This window comes from Oreochromis aureus, linkage group 9 (assembly GCF_013358895.1).
Source record: "Oreochromis aureus strain Israel breed Guangdong linkage group 9, ZZ_aureus, whole genome shotgun sequence".
Classification (NCBI taxonomy): domain Eukaryota; kingdom Metazoa; phylum Chordata; class Actinopteri; order Cichliformes; family Cichlidae; genus Oreochromis; species Oreochromis aureus.
This window is the reverse complement of record NC_052950.1, coordinates 29,840,020-29,857,211: the sequence shown is the minus strand read 5'-3', so window position 1 is coordinate 29,857,211 and position 17,192 is coordinate 29,840,020. Positions and strand designations below refer to the sequence as shown.

Genomic DNA, 17,192 nt, shown 5'->3' with positions numbered 1-17,192 from the left:
GCTCTACATCAGTTTTGTGAAAAATGATGCTGTTTTAATGGGAATGAGGCTTTTTTGTTGGATGCTGGCATTTTTCCAGTGGGGTAGGCAGTTGTTGGTTACACACCCTCTAGTGGTTCCAGTAAAACTAGAAAACAGTCTTTGTTTCTCTTTTCATTCATCACACCAAAGTACACCAGCTTCTTTACTGGGTACACCTTGTTATTACTCAGACGCCTTTTTGCCTTCAGAACTGCATTAATCATTTCTGGATTAGTTTCAAAGAGGTGCTGGAAACAGATGTTGGTCCATGTTGACATGATAGCTTTGCTGCAGTGGCTGCTGACTTGTTGTTTCACATGATGCAAAAATCTTGTTCTTCCCCCTCCCAAAGATGCTCTGTTGGACTGAGACCTTGTGACTGTGGAAACCATTTGAGAACTGTGAACTTATTGTCATGTTCAAGAAACCAGCTTGAGATCAAGTTCCTGGGTACCACCATCTCCCAGGACCTGAAGTGGGAGACCAACATCAACTCCATCCTCAAAAAGACCCAGCAGAGGATGTACTTCCTGAGACAACTGGGGAAGTACAGTCTTCCACAGGAGCTGCTGATCCAGTTCTACACTGCAGTCACTGAGTCTGTCCTGTGCTCCTCCATCACAGTCTGGTATGGTGCAGCCACTAAACAGGACAGGAGCAGACTGCAGCGGACTGTACGGGCAGCAGAAAGGATCATCGGCGCCCCCCTGCCCTCCATCCAGGACCTGTACCTCTCAAGAACCAGGAAACGGGCAGGGAAAATCATCACAGACCCCTCACACCCTGGACACAGACTTTTTGACCCGCTGCCCTCTGGGAGACGGTATAGAAGCCTGCAGACCAGGACCACCCGACACAGGAACAGTTTCTTTCCCCTCGCCATCTCCCTCCTAAACAGTTGACCTGTCACACTGCTCCCACTGCCAGACTGCAACTGCACCTTATGTACATTCTGTAGTATTCATTCCACCTCATTTCATTTCTGTCATCCTGTATTCTATGTATATAAGTTTAGATTGGTTATTTATAGTTGGTTTACACAGCTTTGTGTATGTATGTGTATGCATGTGTAATGTGTATATATAGACGTGTGTGTGTGTGTGTGTGTGTGTGTGTGTGTGTGTGTGTGTGTGTGTGTGTGTGTGTGTGTGTGTGTGTGTGTGCGTGATTTACATTGCTGTGCTTGAGAGTCACCATCTACCGGAACCAAATTCCTTGTATGTGTCTGCACATATACATGGCCAATAAACACGATTCTGATTCTGATCATTTGAGTTTTGTAACATGGCAAATGCGCATGATCAGCAACAATACTCAGGCAGGCTGTGGTGTTTAAATGATGTGGCCCAAAGTGTGCCAAGAAAATATCCTGAACCATTAATATAAGGCAGGATGGAACCATGTGCTCATCTGCTTACGCCAAATTCTGACACTAGTATCCAAATGTTGCAGCAGAAGGTGAGACTTATCAGACTAGGCATCGTTTTTCCAGTCTTCTGCTGTCCATTTTTTGGTGAGCCCCTGTCATTGTAGCCTCAGTTTCCTGTTCCTCTTAGCCGAAAGAGTGGCACCAGATGTGGTATTCTGCAGTTGTCCGCTTCAAGGTTCAGCATCTCATGTGTTCAGAGATGGTCTTCTGCACACCTCAGTTTAACCTGTTGTTATTTGAGTTTCTATTGCCTTCCTATCAACATTAAGCAGTCTAGCCATTCTCCTCTGACCTTTGGCAGCAAAAGGGTATTTTTACCCAGAGAACTGCTGCTCACTTGATATTTCCAGGTTTTTTTGAACAGTTCTCTGTAAACCCTAGAAATGATTGTGCTGAGAAATCCCAGCAGATCAGCATTTTCTGAAATACTCCACAACCATGCCACATTCAAAGTTGCCTAAATCATCTTTCTTCCCCATTTTGATGCTCAGTTTGATTTTCAGAAAGTCGTCTTGACCATGTCTACGTGGATAAATGTATTGAGTAGCTGCCATATGATAGTGGAACAGGTGTACCTAAAACGTGACTGGTGAGTCTATATGCACATATTCCAAAGTCTTGCAAATTACAAAATAAACAAAGCCTTTCACTGAACCATTGCCCCAGAATAAATACATGTGACTGTAGCATCAAGTCATTGCTTTTTAACAGAAACATCAAATACAAGGGTAGCTATGATCACAATCAGCTCTTACACAACTTTTACAAACATTATGGTATAAATTGACTCCAGAAAGCTCACCGGATTCAGGACGATGTCAGAAATATTCTTTCTGAAACTGAAATAGCAAGAATATAGAAAGTGCACTCAACATCCCCCCAACAGGCCTCCAGTTATATATGACTATGTAAATAACATGAATATTATCTTGTTTGTTTTCAAGTTGTTTTATTATTGTAAAAAAAGAAAATATGTACATTATATAAAGTGTGCAGTTGCTTCTAAAAATTCAATGTTCTAAATTCAATGTCTAAAAATAGTTGGATTCTGATGACACTATATTTCTTCCATACAGGAGCAGCACTGAATGATCACCACACATGATCAGTTCCTGCAACATTCAGCAGCTCTGCTTTTGGTAAGTAGAGTTACCTAACTACAGTAACTTTAAAAACATGATATCCATTTCTAACAGCCTGGTTACTTCCTGTCAGTTATTTTAGAAACCATGTGGTCACCTGACCTAACACTGTTTCTTCTTCTTCCCCTTAATGTTGAAGTGTCAAATGTCGAACAGCTGGAGAGGAAACTACACCAGTGTACTGGGATGTTTCACCAACACGTGCCAGACGCTGTTCCTTCATGGTGACATCACCAGAGACGGCCCCACCCACCTCAGGACCTCGCCATTGATCATGATGATTTTAATGATGACAGCGAGTGGACCTAAAACTGTAAAAATCCACGACCAGAATGTTTAGATGCTTTCTAATTATTAATGAATACTGAGAGCCTCTTTCTGTGTTTTGTCTGTTTTGGTTTTTTTTACCTCATTTGTTACTAACAAAGTTCACCAAACTCACACAGTTTACAGTCTGTATGTTTCCATCTTTACCAGCCACAGTCTACCCGCAATTAAGAAAATAATCCTTAGAAATTGTCGTTTTTTTCTTTTGTAATTGATGATAATTCAGTGAATATACTGCGCTGCTTCCTTTAATTGCGTCTCACATTGCTTTAAGTTTTTCCAGTGTCCAGTTATTTTTTACTGCTGTTTGAATTCTGTGTATGTTTGACCCTGTAGACTGTTTGATGGACTGCTTGTCTTCCTGTTTGTAACCGACGCCTGTTTTTGACTAAAGATTTGGATTTCTGACTTTAACACAGCCTCTGCGTGTCCTCCCTTTGTGTCCTCTTCCTCTGTGAATGTGTTGCATGTGTCACAGATTCATTTATTAACAGCTTTCCCACAGTGAGTTGCATCAGCATTCATTCACAGCACATTTCAGAAGGATTCAGATTAATACAGTGATTTTACAGTCAGAATTATCCTGACAGACTGCCACTGTAAATTATCTTATATCAGGTCAATTTTAAAGTTCAGTATTTCAAAGCAGGAGTTATGAAGAATCATATTGGCATTAGGACTGTAACAATATGTACTAACAAAGTCAAAGATTTTTAATTATGCTAGAATATTGGAAGACAATCAACTTTTAGTGTTTTCTGCATATTAATTATACTGACACAGAGACGGTGACCCTAACTGTACAGAAGCACTAAACAACTGACAATCTAACAAACATTACTGGCCTGAGCCGTCATGCACAGTGAGTCTGATCCTGTGCTGTGAGAGTCTGACAAGCATGTTTCTGGTCAGTTTGGAAGAAATAATATCACAATGTTGATCTTTTTTTCAATATTCCTTTTACAACATAAACTGTGATCAAAGCTACTTATGTTCACAGCATGTAATAATACTGACAGTCCAGGGCATTGTGGTCTGTTGAGCTAGGGTTAGGGTTAGCAATTCAGACATATGTAATCAATCTCTTGCTGGATATAACAAACACCTAGGAATTCATATTATAATTTGATTTTCATGAAATATTCATATTCAGTATCAGTCATTTTATATTATAACCACGTATCCACCCAGGCTCATGGTGGGGCAGGGCTCTGTCCTGGGATGCTTGAGTGAAAGGTAATGTACACCCTGACCAGGTATCCAGTCTGTCAGAATTGTTTTCAATATTTGGTTCTAAAATATGAGTGAAAACAAAAATCCAACTAGGATTCTTGCATATGATGAATGAAGTCTGTCTTTGACTGTATTGTCCAGCTGATCCATCAAACCCCCAGCAGGTGAACCTTATTCATGACATAACACAGTAACAATGTAAAAAATTAAACAGCAACAGTGTAAATTTAAAGTGCATTTTAAACTCCTCTTCAATAAATTATATGGATGTGCAGTGAGTCATTCAGGACTGTAAAACGTGAACTACAGAACCCAGAGTCTTCATCATTAAATCTCTGGTTGCTTCATTTTTCTATCCTATATCAGATACTTTAAAGGTTTTAGTAAAGTTGCATTGTCATGGTGAGGCAAAGTGCTTTATGTGTGTGCGTGTGTGTCATGAACGGCTGTAAAAGCCCTTTAATTACAGAACAAAGCGGGGTTTGAGTTCGAGTTACTGCAGCCTGTCGCTACTTCTAAACGGAACGCAGCCTTCCTACGGCGGACAGCTAATAACAGGAATCGGACGCGCGGTCCACCCTAGTCCACAGCAACCACCATAGCAACAGCCCAGCATGACTTTAAAAACATATTCTGTCTTCACAACTATCAAAAACGTGAAATGATTTGTAAAGCATGAAAGTGTTACAGCTGCAGAGAGCTATGGCGGCATCTTTGGAAGCTGTTTACATAGCTAACAATATACGGTGTAACCATGGAGACAGTCAGTCACGTGAGCTAGCGGTGCATGTTTACTACAGTGATTAAGGTGACTGTGTGCACAGCGTCCACACGCTGCAGAGGGTAAAGACATTACTTCAGTATTGTTTTCTATTTATATATGTTTGCCTTCTGTTGACCATCACCTCAGGTTCACCATTACAGTTTCAGCATACAAATGCACACTGTCTAAATGTGAACACATTCAAAAAAAATCATGTCTCAGAAATAAGCACAGCTGTTCATGTTTGTCATTAAAGTTTTATTTGTAAGAAAATTGTGAACTTCAAATTGTTTATCAAGTCAAAGAACATTTGACACGTCTGAGTCATTCCTTTGCCCTGTGAGAGCTGGAATAAATATATATCCTGACAGTTACAGTTGAAACAGTAGAGACAGGTAGAAATGGGATCAGATTAATCTTTGCTTAGTCAGACACGTCCTGTGTTGGCCTTAACCCAAATTTCCCTCGGGGTCAACCTTCAGGATCAATAAAGTTTTATTGAATTGAATCGAATCATATTAAAAAACAAACAATAGCACGATTTTGCATCCATTTCCAAATTGTAGTAAAGCAGCCCAGTCTCATACATAGGTAACAGAAATGTCTCTAATGTAGACGTGTACAGTCTAGTGTAAGCATTAAAAGACCATAAAGGAAACACTAACATTTATGTGAAACTAATTGTAATAAAAAATGAACAGGTGCTTTACAGATTTAAAAGAAAGAATCTGAAAACAACACTTTTTTGGTCTAAGTGGTCAAAGTAGAAAACAGAACTGATGTTCAAGAACAAACCGTAGCTGCTCTAATATTACACATCTCCATTGTTGTGGTGAACAGACATGTTGCTTTTAAAACCACATGCAGTGTGTGACCATGACTGTCCACTGAGACCATGAACACCACTGCGCTGAAGTCTTCTTCTTCTCCTTCTTCTTCTTCTTACCATCAGAATGGAAGCAGACAGAGCACGAGCTGCTTTGATCTACTGAAAGGAAAAAGCAGAACATATGAGCTGAAACCATTAAGATAGAAACAATCGTTCAATGCAGTGTCTCAGGTAGCTTAGCCTGTTACAACTGTTGATACAAGCTCAGTAGAGTTAACACAGTGTCAGGGAACTCCAGTGTGGGAACTAGTGGCTTTAGGTTGATAGTCATTTAACTTTCATGCATTCATTCATTTAATTCAGGAGGAAGAAATGTCAGGTTGGTGCAGGCTGGTTACATGCATTTGGTCCCATGCTGTCTTTAACCAAATGACTTGGTTCACTTTATGGCTGGGCTGTATGTGGGGTTATATCATGTTAATTGGGCAGGAGTACCTGTCCCCTGTTAGGCTTAGAAGGTTTCTCCATAAACAGAGCTTCTAAGTCTTATAGCTTTTAGCACATCTGTAGCTGTGCAGGCTGACAGGTTTTGGTGGCTCTTTTCTACCCCACACTGGTTGTGAGTGTGTAAATACCCCCACTAGTTCTTTTGGGTTGCAGTTAACTTGGGAGGAAGGGGTGGGTCTGCCATGACTAGATGAATAAAAATGATCTGGGATACATAAATTTCATAATGCATGCATATATCTCTATCAATTAAACCTGGCCTGAGGGCTGCCATTTTTTACATTCAGTTATTTCTCTTAGAAACGTTGGATCTAAATAATGAATGTGTTACAGTTAAACTGAACTGGTCAGTGTAAATGGCTCATTGGGACATAGAAACCTTTATATTAGATACCATCACCTGATATCGAGTGTCAAACAATATCAAAGCTGTAAAAGCTGTTTACAGTCATAATTTATAAAAACTATGATTGTAAATAAATTCAAACAAGTGAGCTTTTCTCTTCGTGCTGAATATCAACACTGTCATTTCTCAGACTGTAAGATAGAATTTACTAAATGAGTCAAAGGAGTTTGCAAAGAAAAGCGTCTGGACTTCTTTAAGTTGCTTGAAGACGTTTCACCTCTCATCCGAGAAGCTTCTTCAGTTCTAAGGTCAAATGGCCGAGAGTCCCAGATTTAAACCCAGTGGGAGTATCCCCCCAAGGAGGGACAAAGGACCCCCTGGTGATCCTCTAATCACATGCGCCAAGGTGTGAAAGTGGGTGTGGGACCTAATCAGCCAGGGTTTCGGGTGAGCCCATTGTGAAACCTGGCTCCTTTGACTACGATGACCTGGATGACTGAGAACCTTCACAGACAATTTACTAAATGGTTGAAAACATGAAAAATATGTCCATAATCACAAATGACCATGAGAGCCATGAGAGCCAGTAGAATTAATTCAACTGGACACTCAAAAGACGTCCTTAAATGCTCTTTAAGTGGCAGAACAAATGAACAAACAGTTAATCGCTTACTTGAGATGAAATCTGCTCAGCTACTTTGAAAACAGCTTCTAACTGGTTGGTCCTTTAACAGGATGACTGCTCAGGGGTAAGGCCATCATGCAGTCCAGCAACCTTTATGGTTCTGCTTTGATTCACCAGGAACTATTAGGGAAACCTTTCAGCGCCTCCTGTGAAAGACACAGGCATAAACACAAACATTTATTAACATGTTCCACAGTCTTCCAGTTTGATTTTCTCATCCTGTGGACAACAACGTACAGAGATGCAGGTTTATGTTAACTTTTGTAAGGTTTCTTTACTGAACACATCCAGCTGCAGCTCCACTGTGATCCTGAACTGGATAAGCGCTTAAGAAAATATGTCAATAAATGGACAAACATCAGCTTACTATATTTATCCAAACAGACTGGACCAATAATGCTTCACTGAGTTAGAGACTTTAACAGTCTCTTCTATGTAAGAATGTCTCGTGATAGACCTGCAAACTTGACAACAAAGGTTTTTCAGACTACATGTAGCTGTCCTCTATGTCAGCTAACACATTTACATTCATGTCACACTTATTTCTGCTTTCTCATTTTTATCATTATTACTTACATTTTGATTGGATACCTTGAGTTTGTAAAAGATCAGATTACATAATTGGGATACAATTCAATAAAATTCATGTATCCAATTCAGGGTTGCGGGAGGATGAAGCCTATCCCAGCTGATACAGGACAAAGACAGGCTGCTAGTTATCGCAGGGCTAAGACAATACGTGTAACAGAAAATCCACTTAGATGTTTGATATTTCTAATAATAATCATAATTATGACTATTATTTGAAATATTATTTAAAGGTTTCTCTATAAATACATTTGAATTTTTTTATAACCCCTAGAATATAAACCTGAGCTGTTTCAGATTCTGACCTCTGACCTCAGTGACCAGGCTGTGTCCTCACTGCAGCTCCCTCTTGGAAGTACATCTGCTTCTTGTCTTCCCCCAGTGATGACCGCCTGCCCTTAATATCACGTACTGTACCTGAGGAACAAAAAGGACAAACACTTGCCTTCATTTAAGAAGTACATTCATACAGAGATAATCTATGGAAACACACTAGTTCACCCTTTGGGAGGAATCAGTTCCTGTGAAACATTTCTGTAAATCAACATCATGGAGAATGAAATGAGTTCTTCAGGTGACTCAGCAGATCCACACTGACAAATGAAACTTCTGTGGAAGAAGAATCAGGATTTTTTTGATTTCCAATCCAGTTAAACTATTAAGGATGAAGTAGGAGTCCTCATCTTTGCTCTTCTGAAATCTTTGTTAAACAACAACAAACATAAATTAGTAACAAAAATACAGCTGAGTAGAGGCTTTACAAATCACCAGCAGCCATAAATGAATGAATTAATAAATAAATGTAAATTTTAATCGTGAAATGTTTCTGAGCCGTCTTCAACCTGCTTTTAACACATTAAAGTCCCACAGTCAATGCAGCCTGACTCAATCCTAGATGTTCAGCACACACAGAGACACAGAGGGACTGTTTAAAGTTTAGTGTTAACCTGAGTCACTGATCATTTACAGTATTACAGTCTGTCAGTCTTTGCATGATGTCCACGTCACTGTAAGTTTCTAGCTGACTCTCAGGTGTGACAGGTGTGCCAGCAGGAAAGAGTAATAATAACCTGCATCCTGAGGTTTGTCATGCAGGATTAAAGGAGCCAGGCTTTGTTCACACAGCTAGGATTGTATTTTACACTGACCCTGGGTCAGTATAAGTATCATACAGTTTAAACGAAGCACATATTTATTACAGATGCATTGAAGCTAATCGGGATATTTACTGTTAATCTGTGGCTGCGATTAATCACTTTACTGGAAACTTTATTAACTAGTAACTTCATCAGTCATGACAGAAGCTAATATTTCTGTGCTAACATCGTTTAAACAGTAACAGCTTTACTACAATATAAGCTAACGTTTACACCGTAACTTTAAGCTAGCACCATAAAGACGGTAAAACACGTAATAATATCTACAAATGCATCTTAAAGCTGTTATATTAGCACTCGCTGTATTACTAACATAAGCACATTAACATTATTGACACTCGCTGACTTTTAATAGTCATTCTATAAATGCTGTCCGTTTAAATGGTCTTACCTGTAACACTGCTGTATCCACGGATTCCAGCCAGAGTGGATTCTGGAGTCTTCCACGCTCCTGTTAGTGATCCTCCATCTGGATGGATGAGAACAACCTTCTGAACAATCTAGCAGGTGGATGGCCCATATCTATGGGACTGATTTGTGCTAATAACGCCCATTGTATGGACTGATAACAGCCGAAGCGGGTGAATAAAGTCACCCAGTCGCTAGCTGTGCCATTACCCAGCATACACCTCTCCCTCCATAAATGCAAAAGTAATAGCCTATAATTAATTTATCTGCTGTATCTGCTGTTTCTCAGGTAGTTGTTTACATTATATAATATATTGTGTTCAGTATACGTCACTACAATGTGATTTCGGAAATATATAAATATACGAACAACAGGCTCTTGCGCGGAAATCTCTTTTCGTCGATAAACAACGATTAGGGAGCAGCATAGTATTCAATAGGAAGACCCTGCACGTCAATTCTCGACGCGAGGGGGGTACCCTGCGCGTCGATAAGTGAAGCAGAGGGAGCCTGACCATGCGTTACACATTTGACGAGTTGGGAGTGAGAACGTGTTGCATCAACACTGGGGTCTTTTGTTTGATGGTTACACAGTGCCTCCTTCTGGCCGTGATGAAGTACCACACCCCTCTCCTCTTTCCATTACAGGGAATGTCTAGAAAGCACAAACCTTTAATTATCATAGCTGAGATCATAGAGTGTAGCTGTTTGTTGGAAGGTGTCTTTGTAGATGCTGTAGATTATAATGCATACAGTAGGAAGCAGTGGTTTGTTGTTACAGTTAGTAAAATATCCAGGACTTGACCTTATACTTGACCTTATACAAATTCATTAACGGAGAATCGCCATTTAGATACAACTTCTAGATCTGCTGTAATATAATGTGGCAAAGTACAGAGAAACTTTATCAGTATTGCAAAGGACCTGTGTTTAGATGATGTCAGGGAAAATAAACCTCCTGATATGTTTTTTTTTTTTAAAAAAACAGTTTTGCCCAATTAACAATATTTTTTTTTACTAACATCTGAAGTCAGAAGCATCAGAGGCAGAATTTGTGTGACCAAAAGGAAGGAAAATAAATGTACATGTAAATATATCTTCAGGCTTACTGAATTTTTTTTTCAAATTTTTATTCTGCTTTTGGAAATGCTGAAAGTTGACAAGCTCCAAAATGTACATAAACCAAGGATTGTAATGTCACCACCTGTTTGAATGAACCTTTGCACTTACAAAACTCAAATGTTACTGCAGCCTGCAAGAGCATGACATTCAAAAAAGGGTGTTTGCCAAATTCTTTTTCAATAAACCTAACAAAGACTAAAAGTGCTTCTAGGTTAACAATATGCAAGCGTTACAATTCTTTTGTATGATTTTGTTTAAACCTAATGAATGTTCCTCTTAAAAATATGATGTAATATCAAAATAAATCTGTGAAAACATGACTTCTGAATGTGTTTTGTATTGACTGATAATCAGGATTATGGCTATAATTCAAGTTTATTTGTGTCACTGTAGTGATTAATCACTGACACTGATCATTAAAAATAAAACTTCCCTTCTTTCCCTAAAAAACCCAAAAACCCAAAAATGGACATTAAGATTGTAAAGTTGCACAAAGAAAGAAGAAACATTCAGTACTGTCTGGTGTTTGAATGGTCACAGATGCAAAAGTGTAAAACCTTATAATGTGCAGTCTGTATGCAATCTAACCAGCATTAAAATCTCACCATTATATTCACATGTCAGTATTTCAGACACTCAAACACTTAAACACCTCAAACCCACTGTCAAATATGCTGGTTCAAGTGTGGTGATTTGAGCTTCTTCTGCAGACACAAGCAATAAAGCACCTTGCAGTCAACGAACTCTTCTGTATGCCAAAGTTTTTTAGAGTCAAATGTGAGGCTGTCTGTCCGACAGATAAAGCTTCTTCTAAATTAGGCCATGCAACAGGATAATGACCCCAAGCACAGCAGCAAATCTACAGCATGGAAGTCCAGACCTCAACCTGACTGAAATGCTGTGTATAAAGAAATGCTTGCAAATGTCATTGATTTGAAGTTATTGCTGCTAACTGCTGGTTCTGTAAACTACTTAATCACAGAATGATTACAATATCGAACTAAAACAAATGCCTGAATCCTAAATTGTGGATATCCTATTGTGGTGATCTAAAATGTAACACTAAATGTGATTAAAACACGAATAATCTGGACTCCTGGGCTGAACGACCGCGAGGATCACCAGCCCGAGGAAAACACAAAATACACATGACTCTGTGACAAAGACAATTCATTCTTGAATGAAGACATTGATCAGACACATTTAAAATGCAGCCAATTGTGTTTATTATTAAATTATTGAGGAAATAGAAGGGCGGGGGGTGTCAAGGAAAGGGGTAGAAAGGAGGAAAGAGATAGAGAGAGAGAAAACCCCAACAATCCCTCTGAGCAAGCACTAGGCGACGGTGGATAGGAAAAACTCCCTTTAAAGGAAGAAACCTATGACAGAACCAGGCTCTAGAGGGGCAGTCAACTGTCGGGACTGGTTGGGGGTGAGGGTGAAAAGAGAGAGGGGGGAGGAGATGGGACAGGTGTTAGGAGTTCAAGGGAGCTAGGGAGGGAGAGGTGTCAAGGTGTCAGGAGAGAGGGAGGCAGCAGAGGGGGAGGTCAAAATTACGATGGAACAGAGGTGGAGGAAGACGAGGTGACATCAGCAGTGGAAAAACCAGACAAAGCATGAGTGTCCTTCCTCCAGAAGAAGCGGAAGCGTTTCTTCTTCTTTTCAGGAGCTTTTCCACGAGAACCTTTTTCTCTAGGATCAGGTTTCTCAGCTGATCGATTGTTTCTGTATTGTCCTTCTCAAGTCTCCTGCATGTTTTCTCCACTTCTTCTAATTCGGCTTGTTTGTCTTGAGCCTTTCTTTCAACTCATTAGAAGTTGCCTCCTGCATTACCTTTGCCTCCTGCATCTCTGTATAACGCTCTTGTAATTTGTTGTGAGTGTCTTCTAACTGTTGACTTTTCCTCTCCATTTCTTGAAGTTTGCACTGCAGGTCTTCATTTGTTTTCTGGAGTTGCTGCTTTATCACCTGCACCTCAGTGTTTTTGCACTTCAAGGTGTTTGAAAGTTCCTCGAGTTTGGTGTTTTTGTCAGCATGTCATTGAGCTGACTCTGCATCGCTGAGCACTGTTTTCGCAGTTTCTCCTTCTCTCCTTCCATTTCGGCTGCTTTGGAGTTCATTTTCTTGCAAAGTTCTTGCAGCTTTTGGTTTTCCTCTCAAAGCCCTGGAGTAAACGTTTGTCTTCTTTCTGCTTTATGTCCTGTTGTATTTTCTCTTGAAGCAGCTCTTGATATTTCTGCTTGTGCACTGCAGTTTTATCAAGTTTTGCTTCCAGGACTCGGCATTTTTCCTCCATGCTTTGGAGTTGGCACCGCATGTCTCTCTGGTTTCTTTCCAGTTGTTCTTTTCTTGAAGAATCTGGTTATTTCTTTGCAGTGCTTTATCAAGCTTTGTTTTCAGCTCTCTGTAGTTTTCCTCCGAGTCTTCAAGCTTGCTTTCTTTCTGTTTGATCGGTTGTTGCTTTTTCTCTTGAAGCAATGCTTTGTATTTTATCCCCAAGTTTTGGAGTTCTATGTCCTGCCGTTTCTTCTCTTGGAGGATTTCTGTATTTTTTTGCAGAGCTTCATCAAGCTTTAATTGCAGCTCCCGATCCTTTTTGTCCTTGTCTTTCTCATTTTTCTTCTGCTGGAGGATTTCTTTGAGTTTTTCTATTGCTTTATCAAGCTTTGCTTTGAGCTCAAAGTTCCTTCCACGCATGTCTAGGAGTTCCATTTCTTTCTCCTTCTGAATATCTTCCTTTTCAAGAAGCTGGCTGAACAATTTATCTACTTCAGCAGTCTTTCTCTCATTTTCTTCTCTGAGGAAGATAATCTTCTTTAAGCTGTTCAAAAAAACTCTGCCAGACGTAATAGATGTACTCTGGCTGGGCGGTGTTGCTTGTTGTGCTTGTTCATGAGATTTTCCTCATGCATTTCTTCCAAGCACATCTTCTGTACTTGAATATTGTCTTCTTGAGCCAGAAGAGGAGAGCTGGGCTTTACTTTTCTTTTCTTGTGTGCTTTTTCAGAGACATGTTGGAATGTGTAAAAGTCACTCTGAAAAGGATCCAATTGTTTTGAAAGGCTTCTCTGTCAAACGTTTCAATGCTGCGAACATAAATGCTGCGAACAACGAACTAAAAGTTGTTGCTTCTCACTCCTATTTATGGGTTTTAGGATCAAAGGCTCAAAGGATCAAAGTGGTGGTAAGATTCTAAATGGGTGCGATGTCACAATTCTGGAAGCCAAAGAGGTTGTCACATGACATTTCTGGGATTTTTTACTTGGACAAATTATCACAACAGTCACCTGAACCTCCACATATTGAGCAAATATACACATTTACAAATCATTATCTTACTTTTTCAGTGGGGCCTTCTCCTCTTCAACACCCACAGTATCCTCCTTTGTTTTCTGAATCAAATAAATCAAACAGCATGTGATTAAATAAGAACTGTGTTGCACAAAAACACATTTAAAAAAAAAAAATATTAAAAACTTGACATATCAGGCTGAACCTTTCTCCTTCTTAGAGTCCAGCAAAATATGTTTGCACTGGTTGCTGTTTGAGCAAATAATCCGTCTGACTTGTAAAATTTTTACAAAAACACTTCTTCTTCTCTCTGCAAATGTCTGAAAGTGTGTGAACTTACAGTCCTCAGAATGTGACACCTACACAATGTATTTGAGTTAGCAGGCTACAAACATAAACATGGTTGCCATAGTTATAATAATAAACTTTATGATGTGTTGCTAACATTTTGGTTGTTGTGATGATTCAAATTTGTTCAGTAAACTTAATCAAAATGAACATGTGTTGACATAAGCTTATATTTGGATCTCATATCTTCTTATTAAATGTAGCTAATGTCCAATAAACTGAACTCTGGGACTTACCTAACACTAATATTTCATATATTACTTCAACTCACTAATTTAAATAAGGGTTTTGTATTAAATTATAACATAATAAAAAACCACAATGCACATGTGGAAGTAACAGTAGCGAGCTGCTGCCACAAGAGGGTGACGAATTAAAGGTTCACAGAGATCTCTTTACTTTGGGACATTTAATCAGGGGTGGAAGTAACGAATTACAAATACTCACGTTACTGTAATTAAGTAGATTTTTGGGTACTTGTACTTTTATGAGTAATTTTTCTAGTGTGTAATTTTACTCATACTTGAGTACAATTTACACCATGTAATCTACTTAGCTACTTATAAAATCAAAAGTCGCTACTGAGTACGCCCACAATTTGAATTAATATTCAAACCTTTTTTGCAGCCAATGAGGCTAGGACCGCCACTGGCCGCAGTATAAGGACTAAAGAGCGCATGCGGCTCCGAGCCGCAGGTTGCCGACCCCTGCAATAGGTAGTCCTCTTGTGCCCACACAACAAAGTCACACCACTGCATCCCACTGATGAGCAGTTGTCCTTGCACTTGCCAGTAATATGCGTGGCTCTTTTTAGTTTGGGGTACCACATTCCATTTGCACATATTTGCAGTCAATAAAGTTTTGTACATTGGGACATTTAAATTCGACAAGGCCAAACTGGGGGTATTCATTGGGGTCAAAAACAACACCATCAGGAGATGCAGCAAGCCAGGGGCAATGGGGTGAATGACCAGACCACAGGGTGAGTAATTAACATTCATTAGCCTACTATACTCTGCTGCTATTGCAGGCTCCATCTCAGTTCCTCTCCTCATGTCTGCTGTCTGCCTTGTTCCCTTCAATATACGGTCTGCTAGTGACTCTGCCGAGCTCTGGCCTCTGGCGTGACACACCTCCCGAAACCTAGAGGCAGTCACTCTGGGCCTGCGGAGCTGATGCCACTCAGGCGAAGAGCTTTGCTCACGTGTAGCTTCCTCTATTTTGTGAGCCATTTCCAGAGTTACAGACAAGCTTTTCAGAAGCAGAAGCTCTTCTTCTGAGCACACAAACACACAATCTGATGGCAAGATGTCATACCCTCCAGAGGCAAGTGCGGTGTTGGTGGTGCATCACGGTGTAGTGTGATGTACCGGGTTGCCAAAACCGGCTGCTAATATGACAGAACACTGCCCTCCTGCACCAGCCCAAAGGCACTTTCCACAAGGGGCTTATCAGGTCTCATGTTCATTGTGGTCACAAGTGGTCTGTCCTCAATATTAAATTTTGCATATGCCACCATTATTCTGAAAAAGCAGGGATCTGGTAACGGACCCACCATGCCTCTGTAGAAGCCACTCCTAAAGAAAACCTCAATGACAATAATGTAAGGAAGAAGGTTATTATACTGAACAACAACTAAACTAAAAACTAAAAGGTGTAAAACAGTGGGCATAAGTTAGAGACTGGGATGTATATGTACATGACTGAGTTAGCCGTCTTCAGAAAGTGTAATGTTGTATGTAAATTAATACCTATTCTGACACATGTATGTATGTATGAACAAATAGCAACATGCATTTGTAACACAGGAAACCAAATTTTAAAATCTAATTACCGTACTCCAGTCTGGGCCATCGTATTTGGTACCGGCTTAGTGAAGATCATGGAGTTGATGGGTCCTGGCTTCACACCCTAACAGAAGACACATTTACTATGGATGGTGTTGCTGTTCATATGTAAACATGGACTAATTCAAAAACTTTAACCTCATTTAAATTACCACTGTCCGTGGCTTGTGCCATTGCTGTTCAGATTCCGTGCAGCTATGCACAGGGGGACCCTAATGCATAATTTGTTGTTATGCAAATTAGGTGATGACGTCATGTAGCGACTTCTAGCGACTTTTAGGACAACCAATAGCGATTTTCCTTACTGAGGAGTTGGCAACACTGCGCGAACTGCGCATACTACGAAGATTGCGGTTGCTGGATTGGGACACAGCTACAGAGTTCCTGCTCATTGCTGTTTGTTTCTCAGTTTTTTTGTTCTGGCCTATCTAGTCTAGAGGTAAGTGTCAAAGTAACATTGATCTGAGTTCAGGCAATCTTGAGTTCATGAAGTTTTCTGTTGCTCTCTGTGAGAGGGGTGGGAGAAGACCGTTAAAGGCGAGGCTCTTCAGAGTGTAGCAAAACAGGAAACCACAGCTGGGTGTGTGTGTAAGTATGGCGTTATATTTGTACCACTATTCTGAACGCACATAAAAAAAAAAATTGCAGGTGCCAGTTTTGCATTTTTAGGAGAAATTTATTTTGAGTGAAGAAAAGCTAAATTTGAGGGAGCAAAATTAATTGCTGTGTGCAAGAAAATGTATTTCAGTGTTTGCTGTTATCCATATACACACACAATAGCAGCCCCTCTCGCTCAGTTTTTGCATTTGCATTTGAAGAATTTTTTTTTTTTTAAATTATTATACAAAAATGATTTAATACGATGGTAGAGTGTTACAGGCATGGCCCTTTAAGACTGTAGCCTCATGGGCAGTGTAGTCCTTGCTGCAGGGAGAACGTGTGGGACCGCCCCTCCCGCTGTGTGTGTATGAGCGTGAGGGAGGGAGAAACAGTTAAGTCGAAAAGTACGAGGTGCTACCGAGCAGAAACGGGAGCTGGAAGCATGTAAATATAAAAATTACCACTGCAGCCAAAAACAGTGCCTGACGAGCCCAGTTGTAAGTAAGCTATTAAGACTCGACTGTACATCGTAAATCTGTCACTGAACTA

General features: G+C 40.0%; 2 long non-coding RNA genes across 6 annotated transcripts in view; both read right to left on the bottom strand.

The window, feature by feature from the left end:
• LOC116321264 overlaps positions 1 to 16,250 on the bottom strand; it is a 30,779-nt gene extending 14,529 nt beyond the window's left edge. For both annotated transcript variants that reach the window (XR_005614380.1, XR_005614381.1), the window contains exons 1-3: positions 16,196 to 16,250; positions 16,031 to 16,107; positions 13,897 to 13,949 (exon numbers count right to left, since the gene is read on the bottom strand). This is a non-coding gene — a long non-coding RNA (uncharacterized LOC116321264). The remainder of the gene's footprint in view (positions 1 to 13,896; positions 13,950 to 16,030; positions 16,108 to 16,195) is intronic.
• LOC120441919 lies at positions 5,167 to 9,439 on the bottom strand. 4 transcript variants are annotated; one of them, XR_005614384.1, is made up of 5 exons: positions 9,419 to 9,439; positions 8,372 to 8,570; positions 8,176 to 8,287; positions 7,271 to 7,428; positions 5,167 to 5,903 (listed from the first exon to the last, which is right to left on the bottom strand). It is a non-coding gene; the product is annotated as an uncharacterized LOC120441919 (long non-coding RNA). The 4 variants fall into 4 exon arrangements; XR_005614383.1 differs by lacking the exon at positions 8,372 to 8,570; XR_005614385.1 differs by lacking the exon at positions 9,419 to 9,439 and having other exon boundaries at positions 5,167 to 5,900; positions 8,372 to 8,820.
• Positions 16,251 to 17,192: the final 942 nt, after the last annotated feature.